This window comes from Mesoplodon mirus (assembly GCF_964341445.2).
Source record: "Mesoplodon mirus genome assembly, chromosome: 4".
NCBI classification, from domain to species: Eukaryota; Metazoa; Chordata; class Mammalia; order Artiodactyla; family Ziphiidae; genus Mesoplodon; species Mesoplodon mirus.
In genome coordinates this window covers 42,484,550-42,510,748 of record NC_138979.1, presented here as the reverse complement: position 1 = coordinate 42,510,748, position 26,199 = coordinate 42,484,550, and the positions used below count along the sequence as shown (strand labels likewise).

The 26,199-nt window shown below is 36.1% G+C and overlaps 1 long non-coding RNA gene across 5 annotated transcripts in view; it reads right to left on the bottom strand.

The window, feature by feature from the left end:
• The window catches only part of LOC309803607, a 111,374-nt gene that overhangs the window by 13,270 nt on the left and 71,905 nt on the right, over positions 1-26,199 (bottom strand). For all 5 annotated transcript variants that reach the window (XR_014293971.1, XR_014293972.1, XR_014293973.1 and 2 more), the window contains exons 3-4: positions 9,704-9,975; positions 53-140 (exon numbers count right to left, since the gene is read on the bottom strand). This is a non-coding gene — a long non-coding RNA (uncharacterized lncRNA). The remainder of the gene's footprint in view (positions 1-52; positions 141-9,703; positions 9,976-26,199) is intronic.

Genomic DNA, 26,199 nt, shown 5'->3' with positions numbered 1-26,199 from the left:
AATACATAGGAACACAAGTTAGACAAAAATTGTAAACATATACGACACTTACCACAGCTCTGTATACAGTAATCTATATATGTTGCATTCTCTCCATCATTGTGTGTATCATACTAAAACAGTACCAGCTGATTTAGAATCTGCAAGATAATAGAATTTTTAAAAAAAACTGTAGTTGGTTTACAATATTGTGTTACTTTCAGGTGTACAGAAAAGTGATTCAGTTACTTTTTTTTTCTGATTCTTCTCCATTATAGGTTATTACAAGATACTGAATATAGTTCCCTGTCATATACAGTAAATCCTGTTGTTTATCTGTTTTATATATAGTGGTGGGTATCTGTTAATCCCATACTCCTGATTTATCCCCCATGCCACCTTTCCCCTTTGGTAACCGTAAGCTTGTTTCTATGTCTGTGGGTCTGTTTCTGTTTTGTAAATAAGTTCATTTGTATTATTTTTTTTTTAGATTCCACATATAAATGATATCATATATTTGTCTTTATCTGTCTGGCTTACTTAGTAGGATAATCTTGAGGTCTCTCCATGTTGCTGCAAATAGCAGTATTTCATTCTTTTTAATGGCTGAGTAGTATTCCATTGTGTATATATACCACACCTCCTTTATCCATTCATCTGTTGATGGACACTCAGGGTTGCTTCCATGTCTTGGCTGTTGAAAACAGTGCTACTTTGAACACTGGGGTTCATGTATCTTTTCAAATTAGAGATTTCATTTTTTCCAAATATATGCCCAGGAGTGGGATTGCAGGATCGTATGATAAATCTATTTTTAGTTATTTGAAAAACCTCCATGCTGTTATCCATAGTGGCTGCACCAATTTACATTCCCACCAACAGTGTAGGAAGATTCCCTTTTCTCCACATCCTCTCCAGCATTTGTTATTCATAGATTTTTATTTTTATTGGACTATAGTTGATTTACAACATTGTGTTAGTTTCTGCTGTACAGCAAAGTGAATCAGTTATACATATACATATATCCACTCTTTTAGATTCTTTTCCCATATAGGCCATTACAGAGTACTGAGTAGAGTTCCCTGTGCTATACAGTAGGTTCATAGATTTTTAAGTGATGGCCATTCAGACGGGTGTAAATTGATAACCTCATGTGGTTTTGATTTGCATTTCTCTAATAATTAGTGATAGTGAGTATCTTCTCATGTGTTTGTTGGTCATCTGTATGTCTTCTTTGGTGAAATGTCTATTTAGGTCTTCTGCCCATTTTTTGATTGGGTTTCTTTTTGGATATTCAGTTGTATGGGCTGTTCGTATATTATGGTAATTAATCCCTTGTGGGTCACATCGTTCGCAAATATTTTCTCCCATTCTAAAGGTTGTCTTTTCATTTTGTCTATGGTTTCCTTTGCTGTGCAAAAGCTTTTAAGTTTCATTAGGTCCTATTTGGTTATTTTTGCTTTTATTTCTTTTGCCTTTGGAGACGGATCTAAGAAAATATTGCTACGATTTATGTCAAAGAATGTTTTGCCTTGTTCTCATCTAGGATTTTTATGCTGTCATGTCTTGTTTTAAGTCTTTAAACCATTTTGGGTTTATTTTTGTGTACATTGTGAGGGTGTGTTCCAACTTCATTGATTTACATGCAGTTGTCCAGCTTTCTCAGTACCACTTGCTGAAGAGACTATCTTTTCTCCATTGTATATTCTTGTCTCTTTTGTCAAAGATTAATTGACCATAGGTGTGTGGATTTATTTCTGGACCTCTGTTCCATTGATCCATATGTCTGTTTTTATGCCAATACCACGGTGTTTGTTTTTTTTTTAAATGTTGGGGGTAGGAGTTTAATTTATTTATTTTTGCTGTGTTGGGTCTTCATTTCTGTGCGAGGGCTTTCTCTAGTTGTGGCAAGCGGGGGCCACTCTTCATCGCGGTGTGCGGGCCTCTCACTATCGCGGCCTCTTTTGCTGCGGAGCACAGGCTCCAGACGCGCAGGCTCAGTAGTCGTGGCTCACGGGCGTAGTTGCTCCGCGGCATGTGGGATCCTCCCAGAGCAGGGCTCGAACCTGTGTCCCCTGCATTAGCAGGCAGATTCTCAACCACTGCGCCACCAGGTAAGCCCCCCATGGTGTTTTGATTACTGTAGCTTTGTTGTATTGTCTGAAGTCTGGGAGGGTTATGCCTCCTTGCTTAGTTCTTCTTCGCAGACTGCTTTGGCAAGTCTGGGTCTTTTATGGTTCCATATAAATTTTAGGATTATTTGTTCTAGTTTTGTAAAAAATGTCATGGATAATGTGATATGGATTGCATTGAATCTGTAGATTTCTTTGGGTAGTATGGCCATTTTTAACAATATTAATTCTTCTAATCCAAGAGCATGGGACATTTTTCCATTTCTTTGAATCATCTTCAGTTTCCTTTATCAATGTTTTGTAATTCTTAGCTTATAGGTCTTTCATCTCCTTGGTTACGTTTATTCCTAGATTTTTTTTTTGATGTGATTTTTAACACATCAGTAAAAAATTTTAAAAATTCAAAAGTAAAAAAAGTAAAAAAGTAAAAAATTTTTAAAAATTTTAAAATCACATGTTAAAAGTGTGATTTTTAACACATCAGTAAAAAATTTTTTTTAAATCCTTTATTTTTTACTTTCTCTCTAATAATTCATTGTTAGTGTAAAGAAATGCAGCAGATTGCTGTATATTAATCTTGTATCCTGCTACCTTGCTGGATTCATTTATTCTAATAGATTTTGTGTGGAGTCTTTATATAGAAAACCCTAAAGACAAACCCTAGAGTATCATATCATCTGCATATAATGACAATTTTACCTCTTCCCTTCCAACTTGAATACCTTTTATTTCTTTTTCTTTTCTGATTGCTGTGGCTAGGACTTCCAGTATTATGTTGAATAAAAGTGGTGAGAGTGCCATGATCAAGTGGGATTTATCCCAGGGATGCAAGTATTTTTCAATATTCGCAAATCAATCAGTGTGATTCACCACATCAACAAATTGAAGAATAAAAACCATATGATCATCTCAATAGATGCAGAAAAAGCTTTTGACAAAATTCAACACCCATTTATAAAAACTCTCCAGAAAGTCAGCATAGAAGGAACCTCCCTCAACATAATAAAGGCCATGTATGACAAACCCACAGCTAACATCATTCTCAATGGTGAAAAACTGAAAGCATTTCCTCCAAGATCAGGAACAAGACAAGGATGTCCACTCTCACCACTGTTATTCAACATAGTTTTGGAAATCCTAGCCACGGCAATCAGAGAAGAAAAAGAAATAAAAGGAATCCAAATTGGAAAAGAAGTAAAACTGTCACTGTTTGCAGATGACATGATACTATATATAGAAAATCCTAAAGATGCTACCAGAAAACTGCTAGAGCTCATCAATGCGTTAGGTAAAGTTGCAGGATACAAAATTAATGCACAGAAATCTCTTGCATTCCTATACACTAACAATGAAAGATCAGAAAGAGAAATCAAGGAAAAAATCCCATTTACCATCACATCAAAAAGAACAAAATACCTAGGAATAAACCTACCTAAGAAGGGAAGAGAGCTGTACTCAGAAAACTATAAGATACTGATGATAGAAATCAAGGATGACACGAACAGATGGAGAGATATACCATGTTCTTGGATTGGGAGAATCAGTATTGTGAAAATGACTCTACTACCCAAAGCAATCTATAGATTCAGTGCAATCCCTATCAAATTACCACTGGCATTTTTCACAGAATTAGAACAAAAAATTTTACAATTTGTATGGAAACACAAAAAGACCCCGAATAGCCAAAGCAATCTTGAGAAAGAAAAGTGGAGCTGGAGGAATCAGGCTACCTGACTTCAGACTATACTACAAAACTACAGTAACCAAAACAGAGTGGTATTGGCACAAAAACAAATATAGATCAACGGAGCAGGATACAAAGTCCAGAGATAAACCCATGCACCTATGGTCACCTAATCTATGACAAGGGAGGCAAGAATATTCAATGGAGAAAAGACAGTCTCTTCAATAAATAGTGCTAGGAAAACTTGACAGCTACATGTAAAAGAATGAAATTAGAACACTCCCTAACACCATACACAAAAATAAACTCAAAATGTATTAAAGACCTAAATGTAAGGCTAGACACTATAAAGCTCGGAGTACTATAGGCAGAACACTTTTTTACATAAATTGCAGCAAGATCTTTTTTGATCAACCTCCTAGAATAATTAAAATAAAAAAATAAATGGGACCTAATTAAACTTAAAATGAAAAGACAACCGTCAAAATGGGAGAAAATATTTGCAACCAAAGCAACTGACAAGGGATTAATCTCCAAAATATACAAATAGCTCATGCAGCTCAATATCAAAAAAACCCAACCCAATCAAAAATATGGGTGGAAGACCTAAATAGACATTTCACCAAAGAAGACATACAGATGACCAACAAACACATGAAAAGATGCTCGACATCACTAATTATTAGAGAAATGCATATCAAAACTACAATGAGGTATCACCTCACACTGGTCAGAATGGCCATCATCAAAAAATCTACAAACAATAAATGCTGGAGAGGGTGTGGAGTAAAGGGAACCCTCCTATACTGTTGGTGGGAATGTAAACTGGTACAGCCACTATGGACAGCCATATGGAGGTTCCTTTAAAAACTAAAAATAGAGCTGCTATATGATCTAGCAATCCCACTCCTAGGCATATATCAGGAGAAAACCATAACTTGAAAATATACATGCACCCCAATGTTCATTGCAGCACTATTTACAATAACCAGGATATGGAAGCAACCTAAATGTCCAACAACAGAGGAATGGATAAAGATGTGGTACATATATACAATAGAATATTACTCAGCCATAAAAACGAATGAAATAATGCCATTTGCAGCAACATGGATGGACCTAGAGATTGTCATACTGAGGAAGTCAGAGAAAGACATCATATGATACTACTTATATGTGGAATCTAGAAAAAGGGTACAAATGAACTTATTTACAAAACAGAACTAGAGTTACAGAAGTAGAAACAAACTTATGGTTACCAGGGTGTGGGGTGGTAGGGATAAACTGGAAGGTTGGGATTGGTATATACATGCAGTACTATATATAAAATATATAGCCAACAAGGACCTACAGTATAGCACGGGGAACTCAATACACTGTAATGGCCTACATGGGAAAAGAATCTAAAAAAGAGTGGATGTATATATATGTATAACTGATTCACTTTGCTGCACACCTGAAACTAACACAACATTGTAAACCAACTATACTCCAATTAAAAAAAAAAAAGCGGTCAGAGTGGGTATCCTCATCTTCTTCCAGAATTAGCAGGAAGGCTTTCAGCTTTTCACAGTTCACCATTTAGGATTAGTATTAAGTATTAGTGGACCGTGGCTTTGTCATAGATGGCTTTTACTGTGCTCAGATGTTTCCTCTATACCCACTTTGATGAGAGTTTTCTTATTATGAATGGATGTTGAATTTTATCCAATGCTTTTTCTGCATCTATTGAGATGATCATGTGGTTTTGTCTTTTCTTTTGTTAATGTGGTGTATCACATTGATAGATTTGCATATGTTGAACCATCCTTATGACCCTGGAATGAATCCAACTTGATCATGGTGTATGATCCTTTATATGTGCTCTTGGATTCAGTTTGCTAATATTTTGTTGAGGATTTCTGCATCTATATCACCAAAGATATTGGCCTGTAATTTTTATTTTGGTAGTGTCTTTGTCTGGTTTTGGTATCAGGGTGATGGTGGCTTCACAGAATGACTTTGGGAGTATTTCCTCCTATTCAATCTTTTGGAAGAGTTTGAGAAGGATCAGTATAAGTTCTTTGTATGATCAGTGGAATTCTCCATTGAAGCCATCTGCTCCTGGACTTTTGTTTACAGGGAGTTTTTTGTGTTTTGTTTTTTTTTTAATAGCAGATTCTATTTTGCTTCTAGTGATTGGTCTGTTTAAATTTTCTGTTTCTTCATGACTCAATTTTGGCAGGCTGTATATTTCTAGAAACCTGTCCATTTCTTCTAGGTTGTCCAACTTATTGGAGCATAACTGCATATTCTCCCCCAGGGGCTGTCCACTGGGACGTGTGACTCTGTGAAGCCACCCGCCACTTGGTGTGCATGCCCACAAAGTCCACTGCCCTTGGATCAGACCCCTCTGCAGAGCGCTCACAATCAGCTCGGACGTCAGACCCACCTCTGGCATGAATGTATGCACAAAGCCCCTTTGGCTGGAGCTGCGCTTCCCCGTGAACATGCTGACAGTGAGTCTCCTGTGGCAGACCCACACCCCCGCTTTGCACTCTGATAATAAGGCTCCTGTGGCAGACCCACCCCCCCCTCCTTTGCACTCTGATAATAAGGCTCCTGTGGCAGACCTGTGCTTTGGCCTACGTGTACCCCTCATGATGCCCAAAACCATACTCCAGGCCTTTCGGGTTGTCCCCATACAGCCATACTGAGTCCTCTCCCCAGGTCTGTCTGCTGAAGCCCAGGCTTTATCACCTAGCTGCTGTGAAAGAGGTTCCCAGGGTGAGGGAACCTTTCCTATTTCACAGCTGTATTCCAGGGATGCAGGTCCCATCCCGTTTCCTTTTTTTTTTTCTTTTCTCCTTTTGTGCTACCCTGTTACATGGGGATATTTCTTGCAGCTTTGGTTGTATAATAGATCTTCTGCCAGCTTTCAGTTGGTATTCTGTGATAATTGTTCCACATGTAGATGTATTTTTGATGCGTTTGTGAGGAGGAGGTGAGCTCCTCATTCTTCTACTCCACCATCTTGATCTCCCCAAGATAATAGAATTTTGAAGCTGAAATTCAAAGGCGTTATGATAGCTGCCAACTGCTTTGAGCTGTTGTTTTATAGCAGTCTGCCATGTGTCACACTAAATTTGTGTGTTTTATAGCAGTCTGCCATGTGTCACAGTAATTTGTATGGTTTTTAAAAGTTAATAGACTTTATAAGAACAATTTTAGCTTTACAAAAAAAATTGAGCCAATACTACAGTTTCCATTTAACCCCCCCCCCAGTTTCCCTTAACATTTTGCCCTAGTGTGATATATTTGTTACAATTAATGAACCAGTATTGATGCATTATTAACTGAAATACTTGAATTATATTAAGCTTCACCCGTGATATATTTGTTACAATTAATGAACCAGTATTGATGCATTATTAACTAAAGTCCGTGAATTATATTAAGCTTCACCCATGGTATTGTACAGTTCTGTGGGTTTTGACAAGTGTATAATATCATGTATCCACCATTAGAGTCATACAGAAGTCTCATTTCCATGAAAGTCCCCTGTGTACTATTAAGGTACTTGTTTCTTCTTTTGTGAGTTTTGGTACATCATATCTTTTAAGGAATTGGTCCATTTCATTTAAGTTATGAAATTTGTGAGTATAGGTTATTCACAATATTCCTTTTTATCTTTTTTTTGGGGGGTGTATGGTTGTTTTACAATGTTTTGTTAGTTTCTGCTGTACAGTGAAGTAGAGTTCCCTGTGCTATACAGCAGGTTCTCATTAGTTATCTATTATACATATTAGTGTACATGTTAATCCCAATCTCCCAATTCATCCCTCCTCCCCTTCCCCCCCTTGGTGTCCATACATTTGTTCACTACATCTGTGTCTTTGTTTATGCCTTGCAAACCAGTTCATCTGTACCATTTTTCTAGATTCCACATATATGCATTAATATACGATATTTGTTTTTCTCTTTCTGATTTACTTCACTCTGTGTGACAGTCTCTAGGTTAGGAAGAACACTCTTTGACATAAATCACAGCAAGATCTTTTTTGACCCACCTCCTAGAGTAATGGAAATAAAAACAAAAATAAACAAATGGGGCCTGATGAAACTTAAAAGCTTTTGCACAGCAAGGGAAACCATAAACAAGATGAAAAGACAACCCTCAGAATGGGAGAGACTAATTGCAAACAAATCAATGGACAAAGGATTAATCTCCAAAATATACAAACAGCTCATGCAGCTCAATATCACAAAAAAACCAACCAACCAAATGAACAAGTGTGCGGAAGACCTAAATAGACATTTCTCCAAAGACATACAGATGGCCAAGAGGCACATGAAAAGATGTGCAACATCACTAATTATTAGAGAAATGCAAACCTTTTTATCCTTTTAATGTACATAAGATCAGTAGTGATGACACCTCTTTCATTTCCAATATTACTACTTTGTATTTTATTTTGTTGGTTAGCCTGGCTACAGGTTTATCAATTTCATTGATCTCCCAAGAACCAGCTTTTGGTTTTGTTTATTTTTCTCTATTGATTTCTTTTTATAAAATTTCATTAATTTATGCTCTAATTTTTCTTTCTTTTCTTCTACTTTTGACTTGCTCTTCTTTTTGTAGTTTCCTAAGGTGGAAACTTAGATAATTGATTTTAGATCTTCTTTTCTAATATAGGAAAATTCATAGTACTGAATGCACATAAGTACTGCTTTTGCTGCATCCCACAAGTTGATAGATTGTATTTCATTTAGTTGAAAATATTTTAAACTTTCTCTTGACACTTCTTTAACCCATGTGTTATTTCAAAGTGTATTGTTTAATTTCAAATATTTTAGAACTTTCCAGCTATCTATATCTTTCTGTTACTGATTTTAGTTTAATTCTGTTTTGGCCTGAGAACATACTTTGTATGATCTCTATACTTCAAAATTTATTAAGGCATGCGTTATGGCCCAGAATTTGGGTCTATCTTGGTAAATATCCCTTATGAGCTTGAGGAGAATGTGTATTCTGCTGTTGATATTTATAGAATATGTCGTCTAACAATTAGATCCAGTTGATTGATGGTGCTGTTAAGTTCAGTTATATCCTTACTGATTTTCTGTCAATTACTGATAAAGGGGTGTTGAAGTCTCCAACTATAGTATTTGCTTTATCAGTTTCTCCTTGCACTTCTGTTAGTTTTTGCCTCATGTATTTTGATGCTCTGCTGTTGGGTGCAGACGTGTTAAGGATTGTATGTCTTTTTGGAGAATTGACTCCTTTATCATGTAATGCTCGTTTTTATCCCTCATCATTTTACTTGTTATGAAGTCTGCTTTATCTGAAATTAATATAGCTACTTTAGTTTTCTTTTGATTTGTGTTAGCATAGTTTATCTTTCTCCATTTCTTTACTTTTAATCTGTGTCTAGATTTAAAGTAGGTGTTGGGTCTTGGGTTGTTTTTTTTTAATCCTAGCTGACTGTCTCTTTTACTGGTGTATTTAGACCATTTACATTTGAAGTGATTAGTGATACGAACATGGTATATAGTAATACAACTATAACTGTTTTCTCTTTATTGCACTTTTAAAAATCTTCTTCTGCCTTCTCTGGTTTTAGCTGAGAATTTTATGATTCAACTTTATCTTCTCTTACTAAGTCTATTATACTTCTTTAAAAGGAGTTTAAGTGACTGCTCTAGAGTTTGCCTTATACATTTACAACCAATTTAAGTTACTTTCAGATAACATTATACTGCTTCATAGGTAGTACAGGTACATTATAAGTGTTCCCAGTTCCTCCCTGCCATCCTATAACATGGCTGTCATTCATTTCCCTTATCCATCATCTCAATACATTGCCCCTATTATTACCATGAACAGTTGCATATGGAAATCAATTATGAATAAAAAGTAAGATTTTACCTTTATTTATTTCTTCTCTAATTCTCTTCCATTCTTTATGTAGATCTGAATTTCTGACCCATATCATTTTCTATCTCTCGAAGAACTTTCAACATTTCTTGCAAGGCAGGCCTGCTAGTGAAAGATTCCTACAGTTTTGGCTTGTCTGAGAAAGTCTTCATTTCCTCTTTAGTTTTAGAGGCGAATTTCATTGGATACAGAATTCTAGGTTGGTGTTTTTTTCCTTTCAATACTAAATATTTCACACCACTCTCTTTTTGCTAGCATGGTGTCTGAAAGAAAAAAAAAAAGTCCAGTATAATTCTTTTTTTTTTTCTCTGTACTTCATGGCTTGTGGGATTTGAGTTCCCTGACCAGGGATTGAACCTCGGCCACAGCAGTGAAAGCATTGAGTCCTAACCACTGGACCACTAAGGAATTCCCTTATTTTTGTTTCTTTACTTATCATGAGAACTGAGAACTTGGTGGAACTTCTGGGGGTAAACCCCACAAAAGTCCCCTGAGATTGGGCCCCAATAGCTTTTAACTCTCAAGATGGTCCACACTCAGTCTCCAATAATTTGTCAATTACTCCGTATTCCTACCAGTGACTGGCTGTAGCAGCTTCTGCTCCCAGTAAGCTGTGATTCTATTTGCCTGTCTCTTCAGTTTTTGGAGGGGCAGTTTTCCCTGTGATTTCAGTTCTCTGGTTGAGCTAAGAAAAACTGTTGATTTTCATTTTGTTCAGGTTTTTTTCTTATGGTAAGGACAGGAATGATGATTTCCAAGCTCTTTACAAGTTGGGGCTGAAACCAGAAGTTCTACTTTGTGATTATATAAGCATTATAAACTATTTCTATAATTAAAATTTTATTGTGACTGATGGTATAGCTTATATAAAGTTAAATTTGCATGAGTCAATGTTATATACCTTGAATATGTACATACTTAGGCTCCACTGAAAGTACTGGATGAGATTGAGATGGAATTATGATGCTGTTTCCTCCAGGAAAATGATGATGCATGGTGGTGATCATTTACTGAATACTTACTGCATACTAGCCCTGGGCTAAGCAATTTACATAGATTATCTCACTTAACCCCCCAAAACAGACCTATGAGGTATGGTTTCTATTGTTAGAGATAAAGATTTCAAAATCCCTATTTTATAGGTAAAAAAAGTTGAGAGTCAGAGAAATTAAAAAGTATAACTCAGTAGTGTAAGGATTCAAATTAGTTTGACTCCTGAGTTCACACCCACATAGCCCTAAATTGAACTGTAAATATTGCTCTACAAATATCTAAATCCTGTTCACAGATTCCCATGAAGTCTCTCAGAAATATATGGTTGGCGTATATTATTAGGTAGATCTTTGGACTTCATGGTGGATGATTTAACTTAAGCTATATATACACACCTATTGCTCTGAAGTAACAGAGGTCAGAGTATGCACAATGGCAAGAAGAGCCAGAGGAAATAAGCTTGTGAGAAACTTTATTATCCCAGTCCCTAAAGCAAAACTGCCCCCAAGCTACCCATCTAGGACAGAATACTTTAAGCCTAAATGCTCAGAGGGAGTGAGAGCTTTCAAATGGAGGGAGAAAACTTCCTCTGTCAGGTAAAAGCAGTAAGAGGCTCTAGATTTACCCTCTTGCTTGAAACAACCAAAAAGAAAAATAGACAAAATATATAATACAGTGGTTCAAGACACTGGATATCAGGCATTGAAGGACAGTGATCCCTGAGAGGCATTATTATTGTCCCAACATCACCTGAGGGTCTAGCTTCCAATCAGCCTGAATCTAGGTCCTGACTGAGATTCTCCCCTTTGGGGCACTGATAGTTCTTGGCACACACTCAGCTACTGGGAACTGCTAAAAATAAAATAGGCTACTTGGACAATCACAGTGGTGTAAGAGACCACCAAGAGCTAGGCAGGGTTGAACCATAATTTTCATCTCCTACATGAGGCTACTCCTTCAAGAATAGAAGAGGTAGCTGTTGTACTTAATGCATAGAAACCAACACAGAGAGTCAAGCAAAGTGAGAAACAGAGGAATAGGCTCCAAATGAAAGGATGAGATAAAACCTCAGAAAAAGTCCTTAATGAAAGTAGGTGTATGATTTACCTGATAAAGAATTCAAAACGGTTATAAAGATGCTCACTGAACTTGGGAGAAGAATGAAATGAACACAGAAATACAAAGAAATAGAAAATATTAAAAAGTACCAAACAGAAGTCACAGAGCTGAATAATACAATAACTGAGTTGAAAAATACACTAGAAGGGTTCCATAGCAGACTAGATAAAGCAGAAGAAAGGATCAATGAACTCAAACAGAGCAGTTGAACTCACTCAATTAGAGCAAAAAAGAAAAATGGGAAAAAAAGTGAAAATGGCTTATGGAACTTATGGGACAACATCAGCAGATCAACATTTGCATTATAGGGATCCCAAATAAAGAGAAAGGGGCAGAAACCCTATTTGAAAAAATAATGGCTGAAAACTTCCCTAACCTGAAGAAGGAAACATCCAATCCAGGAAGCCCAAAATTTCCAAATTAGATGAGTCCAAAGAGAGTTACAACAAGACACATTATAATTAAAATGTCAAAAGCTAAATACAAGAAGAGAATCTTAAAAGCATTAAGAGAAAAAACAACTTATTATATACAAGGGAACCCCCATAATACTAAGAGAAGGTTTTTTCAGCAGGAATTCTGCTGGCCAGAAGCGAGAGGCAGAATATATTCAAAGTTCTGAAGGAAATAACATTGCTGGGTAGAGTATTCTTGGTTGGAAGTTATCATTCAGAATTGAAGGAAAGATAAAGAGTTTTCCAGATAAGCAAATGCTAACGGAGCTCATCACCAAAGACTGGCCTTATAAGAAATGTTGAAGGAACTTCTTTAAGGTGAAAGAAAATGGTGCTAATTAGTAACACGAAAGTATAAATCTCACTGGTAAACGTTAATATATAGTAAAATTCAGAATATAGTAATATTGCAAAAGTGGTAGATATAAGATCACTTATAAAGCTTGAAGGTAAAAAAACAAGTAGCAAAACTATAAAATAATTAGTTAAGGGATACAAAGATAAAAAGAGACATCAAAAACATAAAATGTTGGGGGAGAGAGTAAAAAAATCTAGAACTTTAGAATACATTCAAACTTAAGTTGTTATCAGTGTAAAATAGACTATTATAAATATTAGTTGTTATATGTAAGCCTCATTGTAACCAAAAAGCAAAAAACCAATAGTAAATACACAAAAGAGAAAGGAATCTAAATATATCACTATAGAATTCATCAAAATACAAAGGAAAAGAGCAACAAAAGAAGAAATGAACAGAGGAAATATAAAATGGCCAGAAAACAATGAACAAAATGGCAATATGTACCTACCTATCAATAATTACTTTAGGGACTTCCCTGATGGTCCAGGGGCTAATACTCCATGCTCCCAAAGCAAGGAGCCCAGGTTCAATCCCTGGTCAGAAAACTAGATCCTACATGCCACAACTAAGAGTTTACATGTTGCAACTAAAGATCCTGCACACAGCAATGAAGATCCCACATGCCGCAACTAAGACCTGGTGCAGAAAAATAAATAAACAAATAACTTTCTAAAAAGATTATTAAAAAAATAATTACTTTAAATGTAAATGGCCTAAAGTCTGCATTCAGAAGACAAAGAGTGACTGAATGAATCAAAAAACCAAAAAACCATCTATATTCTGCCTGTAAGAGCCTCATTTCAGATGTAAGGACACACATAGACTGAAAGTAAAGGGATGGAAAAAGATATTCCATGTGAGCGGAAACCAAATGAAAGCTAGGATAGCTATACTTACATCAGACAAAATAGATGTTAAAGATTGTAATAAGAGACAAAGGGGCATTGCATAATGATAAGTTAATTCAACAAGAGGATATAACATTTGTGTGTGTTATACATATATAAATCTCCAACATAGGAATACCTAAATATATAAAGCAAATATTAACAGACCTAAAGGGAGAAATAGACAGCAATACTATAATAGTAGGGGATTTTAATACCCCTCTTGCATCAATGGATAGATTATCTAGACAGAAAATCAATAAGGAAACATTAGCCTTAAAATACATGTTAAACCAGATGGACTGAACAGATATATAAAGAAAATTCCATCCCAAAGCAACAGAATACACATTTTTTCAAGTGCACATGAAACATTCTTTAGGATAGAGCCTATGTTAGGCTACAATACAAGTCTTAATAAATTTAGGAAAATTAAAGTCATAACATGTATCTTTTTTTGACCACAATTGTATGGAACTAGAAATTACAGAAGAAAACTGGAAAATCCACAAATATGTGGAGATTACACAACATGCTACTGAACAACCAAGGGTTAACAAAGAAATCAAATTAGAAATCAAAAAATACCTTGAGACAAATGAAAATGAAAAGACAACCTACAAAAAAGGGGTATAGCAAAAGCATTTCTAAGAATTTCATAACAATAAATGCCTATGTCAAGAAGCAAACAAACAAAAAAATCTCAAATAAACAACCTAACTTTACACCTTAAGAAAGTAGAAAAAAAGAACAAATGAAGCTTCAAGTTAATAGAAGAAAGGAAATAATCAGAAGAGAAATAGATGAAATAGAGACTAAAAAGACAGTAGAGAAGATCAATGAAACTAAAACCTGGCTCTTTCAAAAGATAAATAAAATACAACAAAACTTTAGCTAGACTCATCAGGAAAAAAAAAGTCTCAAAATCAGAAATAAGAGAGAAGTTACAACTGATACCACAGAATTACAAAGGAACAAAAGAGACCACTAAGAAAAATTAAATGTTGAAAAATTAGACAGCCTAGAATAGAGAAATTCCTAGAAACATTCAACCTACAAAGACTGAATTATGATGAAATAGGAAATGTGAACAGACCAATTACTAGAAACAAGGTTGAATCAATTATCAAAAACCTCACAACAAACCAGAACCCATGGCCAGATGGCTTCACTGGGAATTCCACCAAATATCCAAGGAAGAATTAATAGCAATTTCTTAAACTTTTGCAAAAAATGAAGAAGGAACTCTCCCAAACTCATTTTATGAGGCCAGCATTATTACCCTGATACCAAAACCAGACAAGGATGTCAAAGAAAAAGAAAATTAAAGGGATATTAAAAGGTCAATATCCCTAATGAACTTACTTGCAAAAATCCTCAACAAAATATTAGCAAACTGAATTCAACAATACATGAAAGGATCATACAACATGATCAGGTAGGATCTACTTCGGGAATGCAAGGATTATTCAACATCCACAGATCAGTCAATGTGATATACCACATTGACAAAATAAAGGATAAAAACCATATGATCATCTCAATAGATACAGAAAAATCATTTAACAAAATTCAACATCCATTTGTGATAAAAACTCCCAACATAGTGGGTATGGAGGAAATGAACCTCAACATAATAAAGGCCATATATGAGGAATACTCAGTGACTCCTCTCCCAGCATGAGCACTGTGATCCCACCTACCTTATACTGCAGCTCAGAAATGGATCTGGGGGCATCTACTCCAACAACTAGGGAGCAGACCCTGCTCCCAACAGGGCTGTGATAACCACAGAAGAAAGAGGAGTCCCTGCTCAATAGCCAGTGCAGTCTCTGGTCATCACAACAGCAGTCTCACCCCCTATCAAGGGGATAACAGCCAGCACACACTGAGGAAAGACATGGCAGGCATCCATACTAAAAACAGCCCTCACACCAAAAATATTAAACTCACACAGGCTACACAGGGATGCTCCCACAAAAAAACAGCCCTTCAAGACTACAGTAGATAACTTTCTCCTAAACTCATAGAGTCAGAAAAATAGATACAAAATGAAGAAGCAGAGGAACCATTCCCAATTAAAAGATCAAGAGAATTTCTGTGAAAGAAAAAACAAACAGACATTTTCAGTCTAATAGACATCAAGTTCAAAAAGGAGATAATGAAAATACTTAAAGAGGGAGTTCCCTGGTGGTCTAGTTGTTAGGATTCGGCACTTTCACTGCCATGGCCCAGGTTCAATCCCTGGTTGGGGAACTGAGATCCCAAAAACCTTGTGGCATGGCCAAAATAAAAAATAAATTAAAAAAAGAAAATATTTAAGGAATTAAGAAAGGCTATTGATAGAAATGCAGATTACTGTAAAAAGGAACTAGAAACTATAAAGAACTAACAAGAAACATAAGAAAACTCATTTGCTGAGATGAAAGCTGAGCTAAAGGCAATGAATAGCAGATTGAATAATGCAGAAGAACAAATAAGTAATTTGGAAGATAGAATAATGGAAACCAACCAATCAGAACAGCAGAAATAAAGACAAATGAAAAAAATGAAAGCAATATAAGAGACCTATGGGATAACAGAAAGTGTGCCAATCTATGCATAATAGGGATCTCAGAAGGAGAACAAAGGTAAAAGGGGATCAAAAATGTATTTGAAGAAATTATGGCTGAAAACTTCCCAAAGCTAAAGAAGGAAACATATCCAGATACAGGAAGCACAGAGGGTCCCAAAGAAGATGAACCCAAACAGACCTACATGAAGACATAATTAAAATGGCAACCATTAAAGATAAAGAGAGAATTCTAAAGGCAGTAAGAGAAAAACAAAGAGTTAATTACAAGGAAACCCCCATAAGGCTATCAGCTTATTTCTCCACAGAACCACTGCAGGCCAGAAGGGAGTGGCAAGATATATTCAAAGTCCTGGAAGGGAAAAACCTGCAATCTAGGATACTCTACCCTGCAAGATTATCATTTAGAATAGAAGGAGAAAAAAATCTCAGACAAGAAAAACTAAAAGTGTACAGCAATACTAAACCTATCCTGAAAGAAATATTGAAATGTTTTCTCTAAATAGAAATGAATCAAGAATCTATAGGAAAGAAAGTCACAACTGGAAAGTAAATCACTTAAATGAGCCAGTACCCAGATAAAAAAAAATTTTTTTTGTGAAAGTGATGATAACCACAATGAACAGCAAAAGGATAAACATGAAGATATAAAAAGGATATCAAAATAATAAAATATGGGGGAGGACAGTAAGAAAATACAGATTTTTTTAGAATGTGTTTGAGTCTATATGACTACCAGTCTAAAGCAAATAGATAGAGTTTTGGGTTAATATACTTGAAAACCAGAGTAACCACAAATCAAAAACATTCACAAAAACCAAAAAGAAAGTTACTCAAGCCTAATACAAAAGAAAATCATCAAACCACAATAGGAAAATCAAAAAGAAAAAGGAACAAAGAAAAAATACAAAATCAACTGGAAAACAAGTTTTAAGATGACAATAAATACATATTTATCAAGAATTACCTTATATGTCAATGGACTAAATACACCAATCAAAAGACATAGAGTTGCAGATTGGATAATAAAATAAGAGCCTACAATATGCTGTCTACAAGAGACCCACTTTAGGGCAAAGGACACACATAGATTGAAAGTGAGGGTATGGAAAAAAGATATTTCATGCAAATGGAAATGACAAGAAAGTGGGGTAGTAATGGTCATATCAGACAAGACAGTTAAAAACAAAGGCCATGAAGAAAGATAAAGAAGGACACTATATAATGATAAAAGGATCAAGAAGAGGATATTACACTTGTTAATATATATGCATCCAATATAGAAGCACCCAAATACATAAATACTAACAGATATAAAGGGAGAAATTGACAGGAATACAATAGTATTAGGAGGCTTTCACACTCCACTCACATCAATGAACAGATTTTCTAGACAGAAAAATCAATAAGGCAACAGAAATCTTAAAGGATACAATAGAACAGTTAGACTTAATTGATATTTTCAGCACATTATATCCAATAAAAGCAAAATACACATTCTTTTCAAGTGCACATGGAACATTCTCTAGGATTGACTACATACTAGGGCACAAAACAAGCCTCAACAAATTTAAGAGGAAATTATTTCAAGCTTTTCTGACCAAAACAGCATGAAACTAGAAATCAAAGAAGGAAAAGAAGGGGAAAAAAAGATTACATGGAGATGAAATAACATGCTACTAAAAAACCAATGGGCCAACGATGCAATCAAAGAGGAAATTTTAAAAATACCTTGAGACAAATGGCAATGAAAACACAACCATACAGAATCTATGGGATACAGCAAAAGCAGTCCTAAGAGGGAAGTTCAGAGAGATACAGGCCTTCCTCAAAAAAAGGAAAAATCTCAAACAACCTAACCTGCCACCTAAAAGAACTAGAAAAAAGAGAACAGTCAAAATGTAAAGTCAGCAGAAGGAAGGAAATAATAAAGATCAGAGAAGAAATAAATAAGATAGAGATTTAAAAAACCAATAAAAACCAAGAGTTGGTTCTTTAAAAGGGTTAAACAATATCCACAAACCTCTGGCCAGGCTCACCAAGTAGAAGAGAGAAGACCCAAATAAACAAAATAAGAAATGACAGAGGAGAAATTACAACCAATAGCACAGAAATACAAAAAACCATAAAAGAATACTATGAACAATTATATGTCAACAAATTGGACAACCTAGTAGAAAAGGACAAGTTTCTATAAGCATACAGCCCACCAAAGCTGAATCAAGAAGAAATAGACAACTTGAACAGACCAATCACTAGAAGTGAAACAGAATCTGTAATTTAAACAAACAAACAAAAAAACTCTCCCTGAAAACAAAAGTCCACGACCAGATGGCTTTACTGGGGAATTCTACCAAATATACACAGAACTTACACCAATCCTTCTCAAACTCTTCCAAAAGGCTGAAGAGGAGGGAGCACTCCCAAAGGCATTCTATGAAGCCACCATCACCCTGATATCAAAACCAGACAAAGACACTGCCAAAAGAGAAAATTACAGGCCAATATCTTTGGTGAATATATATGTAAAAGTCCTCAACAAATATTAGCAAACCAAATCCAACGACACATAAAAAGGATCATATATCATGATCAAGCTGGATTCATTCCAGGGTTGCAAGGATGGTTCAACATATGCAAATCAATGTGATACATCACATCAACAAAAGAAAAGATAAAAATCACATGATCACCTCAATAGATGCAGAACAAGCATTGGATAAAATTCACATCCACTCATGATAAAAACTCTTACCCAAGTGGGTATAGAGGGAACATCTGTCAACATAATAAAAGCTATTTATGACAAACCCGGAGCCAACATAATATTCAACAGTGAAGAGCTGAAAGCCTTCCTGCTAATTCTGGAAGAAGATAAAGGATGCCAACTCTCACCCCTTCTATTCAACATAGTACTGGAAGTCCTAGCCACAGCAATCAGACAGGAAGAAGAAATAAAAAGTATCTAAATTGGAAGGGAAGAATTGTCATTATAGCATGACATGATATTAAACATAAAAAACTTGGGCTTCCCTGGTGGCGCAGTGGTTGAGAGTCCACCTGCCGATGCAGGGGATGCGGGTTCGTGCCCCGGTCCGGGAAGGTCCCACATGCCGCAGAGAGGCTGGGCCCGTGAGCCATGGCCGCTGGGCCTGCGCGTCCGGAGCCTGTGCTCCGCAGCGGGAGAGGCTGCAGTGGTGAGGCCCACGTACAGCAAAAACAAACAAACAAACAAAAAACCTTAGAGATTCCACACAAAAACTAGTAGAACTGATAAAAACAAATTCAGCAACTTAGCAGGATACAAGATTAACACACAGAAATTGGTTGCATTTGTTTACACTAACAATAAAATATCAGAAAGGGAAAGTGAAAAAACAATCCCTTTTAAAGTCACATCAAGGGACTTCCCTGGTGGTCCAGTGGTTAAGAAACCATCTTCCAATGCAGGGGACATGGGTTTGATCCCTGGTCAGGGAACAAAGATCCCATGTGCCATTGGGCAACTGAGCCCACGGGCTGCAACTACTGAGCCCATGTGCCACAACTAGAGAGAAGCCCATGTGCCACAAGAGCCTGTGCGCTTCAACAAAAGATTCCGCATGCTGCAACTAAGACCTGATGCAGCAAAAAATTTTTTAAAAAATAGTAAAAGAAATAAAGTCACATCAAAAAAAAAAACAACACAAGAATAAGACTGACCAAGGAGTAGAAGATTTATATGCTGAGAAGTATAAAATATTGATAAAGGAAATTGAAGATGATTTAAAGAAATGGAAAAATATCCCATGCTCTTGGATTGGAATAATTAATATTGTTAAAATGGCCATAGTACCCAAAGAAATCTACAGTTTTAATGCAATCCCTATCACATTACCCATGACATTTTTCACAGAACTAGAACAAATAATCCTAAAATTTATATGGAACCATATAAGACCCAGACTTACCAAAGCAGTCTGGGAAGAAGAACAAAGCAGGAGGCATAATCTCCAAGACTTCAGACAATACTACAAAGCTACAGTAATCAAAACACCATGGTATTGGCATAAAACCAAACATATGGATCAAAGGAACAGAATAGAGAGCCCAGAAATAAAGCCACACACCTATCGTTAATTAAAATTTGACAAAGGAAGCAGGAATATAAAATGGGGAAAAGACAGTCTCTTCAGCAAGTGGTGTTCGGAAAGTTGGACAGATGCATGTAAATAATTGAAGTTGGAACACACCCTCACACCATACACAATAATAAACTCAAAATGGCTTAAAGACTTAGATATAAGGCAAGAGAGCATAAAACTCCTAGAAGAGAACTTAGGCAAAACATTCTCTGACATAAATGGTATCAATGTTTTCTTAGATCAGTCTATAAAGACAATGAAAATAAAAGCAAAAATAAACAAATGGAACCTAATCAAACTTATAAGATTTTTCACAGCAAAGGAGACCATAAGCAAAATGAAAAGACAACATACAAACTGGGAGAAAATATTTGCAAACCATGTGACTGACAAGGGTTTAATTTCCAAATTATACAAACAGCTCATACAACAATGTCAACAAACAAACAAATGAACAACCCAATCAAAACATGGGCAGAAGACCTAAATAGACATTTCTCCAAAGAAGATATACTGATGGCAAATAGGCACATGAAAAGATGATCAACATTTCTAATTATTAGAGAAGTGCAATAAAAAATACAGTGAGGTACCACCTCACACCTGTCAGAATGGCCATCATTTAAAAAGTCATTAAAAATGCTGGAGGGGGTGTGGAGAAAAGGGGACCCTCCTACACTGGGGTGGAGTGTAAATTGGTATAGCCACTGTAAACAATAGTATGGAGGTTCCTCAAAAACCTAAAAATATAGTTGTCATATGATCCAGCAATCCCACTCCTAGGCATATATCAGGACAAAAGTATAATTCAAAGAGATACTTGCACCCCGATGTTCATAGCAGCATTATTTCTCAATAATGAATAATGATGAATGGATAAAGAAGATGTGAGATATATATATATATATGTATTTATATCTACACACAATGGAATATTAGTCAGCCATAAAAAAGAATGAAATAATGCCATTTGCAGCTATATGGATGGATCTAGAGATTATCATGCTAAGCAAAGTAAGTCAGAAAGAGAAAGACAAATACCATATGATATCACTTATATCTGAAATATAAAATATGACACAAATGAACTTATCTATGAAACAGAAACAGACACACAGAGAACAGACTTGTGGTTACCAAGGGGGAGGGGGGACTGGGGGATGGTAGGATTGGGAGTTTGGGATTAGCAGATGCAAAATATTATATATAGAATGGATAAACAACAAAATCCTATTGTATAGCACAGGAAACTATATTCAATGTCCTATAATAAGCCACAATGGAAAAGAATATGAAAAAGAATATATATATATATGCATACATATATATGTATATATACATATGTATACATATATATGTGTGTGTGTGTATAAGTGAATCCCTTTGCTGTACAGCAGAAACTAACACAATATTGTAAATCAAATATACTTCAATAGAAAACTATATTCTACCAATAAAAAAACAAAAAATAAAGGTCATATATGACAAGCCTACAGCTAATATCATACTCAAAGGTGAAAAGCTGAAAGCTTCTCCTCTAAGATGAGGAACAGGACAAGGATGGCCACTCTCACCACTTTTATTCAACATAGTAATGGAGAGGATAGGAGGAGACAAGATGGCAGAATAGAAGAATGTGAGCTCACGACTTCTTATGGAAACACCAAAATCATAACTAACTGCTGAACAACCACTGACAAAAAAAATGCTGGAACCTACCAAAAAGGATACCCTACATCCAAAGGCAAAGAAGCCACAACAAGATGGTAGGAGGGGCACAACTGCAATAAAATCAAACCCCATACATGCCAGGTGGGTGACCCCAATACTGGAAAATAATTATACACCAGAAGTCCTCTCACAGAAGTGAGTGTTCTGAGCCCCGTGTCAGGCTCCCTAGCTTGGGTTCTGGCAATGGGAGGAGAAGCCCCTGGAGAATCTGTCTTTGACGGCTAGTGAGGTTTGATCACAGGAATCCCACAGGACTGGGGGAAACAGAAACACCACTCGTGGAGTTTGCACACAGGGTATCATGTGCACCAGTGCCCAGGAAAAAAAGTGGTGACCTCACAAGAGACTGGGCAAGACCTACCTGCTAGTATTGGAGGGACTCCTGTGGATGCAGGGGGTAGCTATGGCTCACTGTGGGAACAAGGACACTGGTGGCAGCAGTTCTGGGGTGTACTCATTGGTGTGAGTCCTTTGGGAGGGTGCAATTTTCTCACCAAGACCTGGCCCCACCCAACAGCCTGTAGGCTCAGTGCTGGGATACCTCAGGCCAAACAAGCAACAAGGCAGGAACACAGCCCCACCCATCAGTAGACAGGCTGTTTAAAGTTTTCCTGAGCACAGAGCTGCCCAATAAACGACACCCCCTGATACAGCCCTGCCCACCAGAGGGATAAGACCTAGCTCCACCCACCAGTGGGCAGGTACCAGTCCCTCCCACCAGGAAGCCTACAGAAGCCTCTTAGACCGCCTCATCCACCAAAGGGCAAACAGCAGAAACAAGAAGAACTACAACCCTGCAACCTGAGGAACAGAAACCACAATCACAGAAAGTTAGACAAAATGAGATGGCAGAGGAATATGTCTCAGATGAAGGAACAAGATAAAACTCCAGAAGAATAAATAAATGAAGTGGAGATAGGCCATCTACCTGAAAAAGAATTCTGAGTAATGATAGTAAAGATGATCCAAGATCTTGGAAAAAGAATGGAGGCACAGATCAAGAAGATAGAAGAAATGTTTAACAAAGACCTGGAAGAACTAAAGAACAAACAAACAGAGATGAGCAATACAATAACTGAAATGAAAAATACACTAGAAGGAATTAATAGCATAATAACTGAGGCAGAAGAATGGATAAGTGAACTGAAAGACAGAATGCTGGAAATAACTGCCATGGAACAGAATAAAGAAAAAAGAATGAAAAGAAATGATGATAAGCTAAGAGACTTCTGGGACAACATTAAACTCACCAGCATTCACATTATAGGGGTCCCAGAAGAAGAGAGAAAGGACCTGAGAAAATAGTTGATGAGATAATCGCTGAAAATTTCCCTAATATGGGAAGGAAACAGTCACCCAAGTCCAGGAAGTGCAGAGTCCTAAGCAAGATAAATCCAAGGAAGAACATGCCAAGACACACAGTAATCAAATTGACAAAAATTAAAGACAAAGAAAAAATAATAAAAGCAAAAAGAGAAAAAGAGCAAATAACATACAAGGGAACTCCCATAAGGTTATCAGCTGATTTTTCAGCAGAAACTCTGCAGGCCAGAAGGGAGAGACATAATATATTTAAAGTGATGAAAGGAAAAATTATAACCAAAAATACTCTATCCAGAAAGGCTCTCATTCAGATTCAATGGAGAAATCAAAAGCTTCAGAGAAGCAAAAGCTAAGAGAATTCAGCACCATCAGACTAGCTTTCCAACAAATGCTAAAGGAACTTCTCTAGGTGGAAAAGAAGAGGCCACAACTAAAAACAAGGAAATCACAAATGGAAAAGCTCTCTGGTAAAGGCAATCATACAGTAAAGGTGGGAAATCATCTGCACACAAATCTGATATCAAAACCAGCAATTTTAAGAAGAGGAGACCACAAATGCAGGATACTGGAAATGCACTTGAAATAAAAAGACCAGCAACTTAAAAGAATCTGGTTTATATGTATAGACTACTATATCAAAACCTCATAGCAACTGCAAACCAAAACTCAACATACACACACACAAAAGAAAAAGGAATCCAAACATTAAAGTTAGTCAAGAAATCACAAAAGAAGAGAAAAGAATAGGAAGGGAGGAAAAAACACCTGCAAAAACAAATCCAAAACAACTAACAAAATGGCAATAAGAACATACATACTGATAATTTCCTTTATGTTTAAATGGATTAAATGCTTCAACCAAAAGACACAGACTGGCTGAAATGGATACAAAAACAAGACCTGTATATATGCTGTCTACTTCAGATCCAGGGGCATATACAGACTAAAAGTGAGGGGATGGAAAGAAGGTATTCCATACAAATGGAAATCAAAAGAAAGCTGGGGTAGCAATACTCATATCAGACAAAATAGACATTAAAATAAAGACTGTTACAAGAGACAAAGAAGTACCCTACATCACGATCAGGGGATCAATCCAAGAAGATACAACAATTGTAAATATATATGCATCCAACACAGGAGCACCTCAATACATAAGGCAAATACTAACAGCCATAAAAGGTGAAATGGACAGTAACACAATAACAGTGCGGGACTTCAACACCTCACTTACAACAACGGACAGACATACAAAATGAAAATAAATAAGGAAACAGAAGCGTTAAATGACACAATAGACCAGATAGATTTAATTGATATTTATAGGACATTCCATCCAAAAAGAGCAGATAACACTTTCTTCTCAAGTGTACACGGAACATTTTCCATGATAGATCACATCTTGGGTCACAAATCAAGCCTCAGTAAATTTAAGAAAATGGAAATCATATCAAACATCTTTTCTGACCAAAATGCTATAAGATTAGAAATGAATTACAGGGAAAAAATGTAAAAAACACAAACGCATGGAGGGTAAACGATACATTACTAAATAACCAAGAGATCACTGAAGAAATCAAAGAGGAAACTTAAAAATACCTAGAGAAAAATGACCATTATTTTCAGGACGATCCAAAACCTATGGGATGCAGCAAAAGCAGTTCTAAGAGGGAAGTTTATAGCTACACAAGCCTACCTCAAGAAACAAGAAAAATCTCAAATAAACAATCTAACCTTACACCTAAAGGAACTAGAGAAATAAGAACAAAAACCCCCCAAAGTTAGCAGAAGGAAAGAAATCATAAAAATCAGAGCAGAAATAAATGAAATAGAAACAAAGAAAACAATAACAAAGGTCAATAAAACTTAAAGCTGCTTTTTTGAGAAGATAAACAATATTAATAAACCATTAGCCAGACTCATCAAGAAAAAGAGGGAGAGGACTCAAATCAATAAAGTTAAAAATGAAAAAGGAGAAGTTACAACAGAAAACGCAGAAAATACAAAGCACACTAAGAGACAACTACAAGCAACTCTATGCCAATAAAGTGGACAACCTGGAAGAAATGGACAAATTCTTAGAAAGGTATAACCTTCCAAGACTGAACCAGGAAGAAACAGAAAATATGAACAGACCAATCACAAGTAATCAAATTGAAACTATGACTAAAAATCTTCCAAGAAACAAAAGTCCAGGACCAGATGGCTTCACAGGTGAATTCTATCAAACATTTAGAGAAGAGCTAACACCTATCCTTCTCAAACTCTTCCAAAAAATTGCAGAGGAAGGAACACTCCCAAACTCATTCTATGAGGCCACCATCGCCCTGATACCAAAATCAGACAAACATACTACAAAAAAAGAAAATTACAGACCAATATCACTGATGAATACAGATGCAAAAATCCTCAACAAAACACTAGCAAACAGAATCTAACAACACATTAAAAGGATCATACACCACGATCAAGTGGGTTTTATCTCAGGGATGCAAGGATTCTTCAATATACGCAAATCAATCAATTTGACACACCATATTAACAAATTGAAGAATAAAACCCATATGTTCATCTCAATAGATGCAGAAAAAGCTTTTGACAAAATTCAACACCAATTTATGATAAAAACTCTCCAGAAAGTGGGCATAGAAGGAACCTACCTCAACATAATAAAGGCCATATACGACAAATGCACAGCAAACATCATTCTCAATGGTGAAAAACTGAAAGCATTTCCTCTAAGATCAGGAACGAGACAAGGATGTCCACTCTCACTATTATTATTCAACATAGTTTTGGAAGTCCTAGCCATGGCAATCAAAGAAGAAAAAGAAATAAAAGGAATAGAAATTGGAAAAGAAGAAGTAAAACTGTCACTGTTTGCAGATGACATGATACTATACATAAAGAATCTTAAAAATG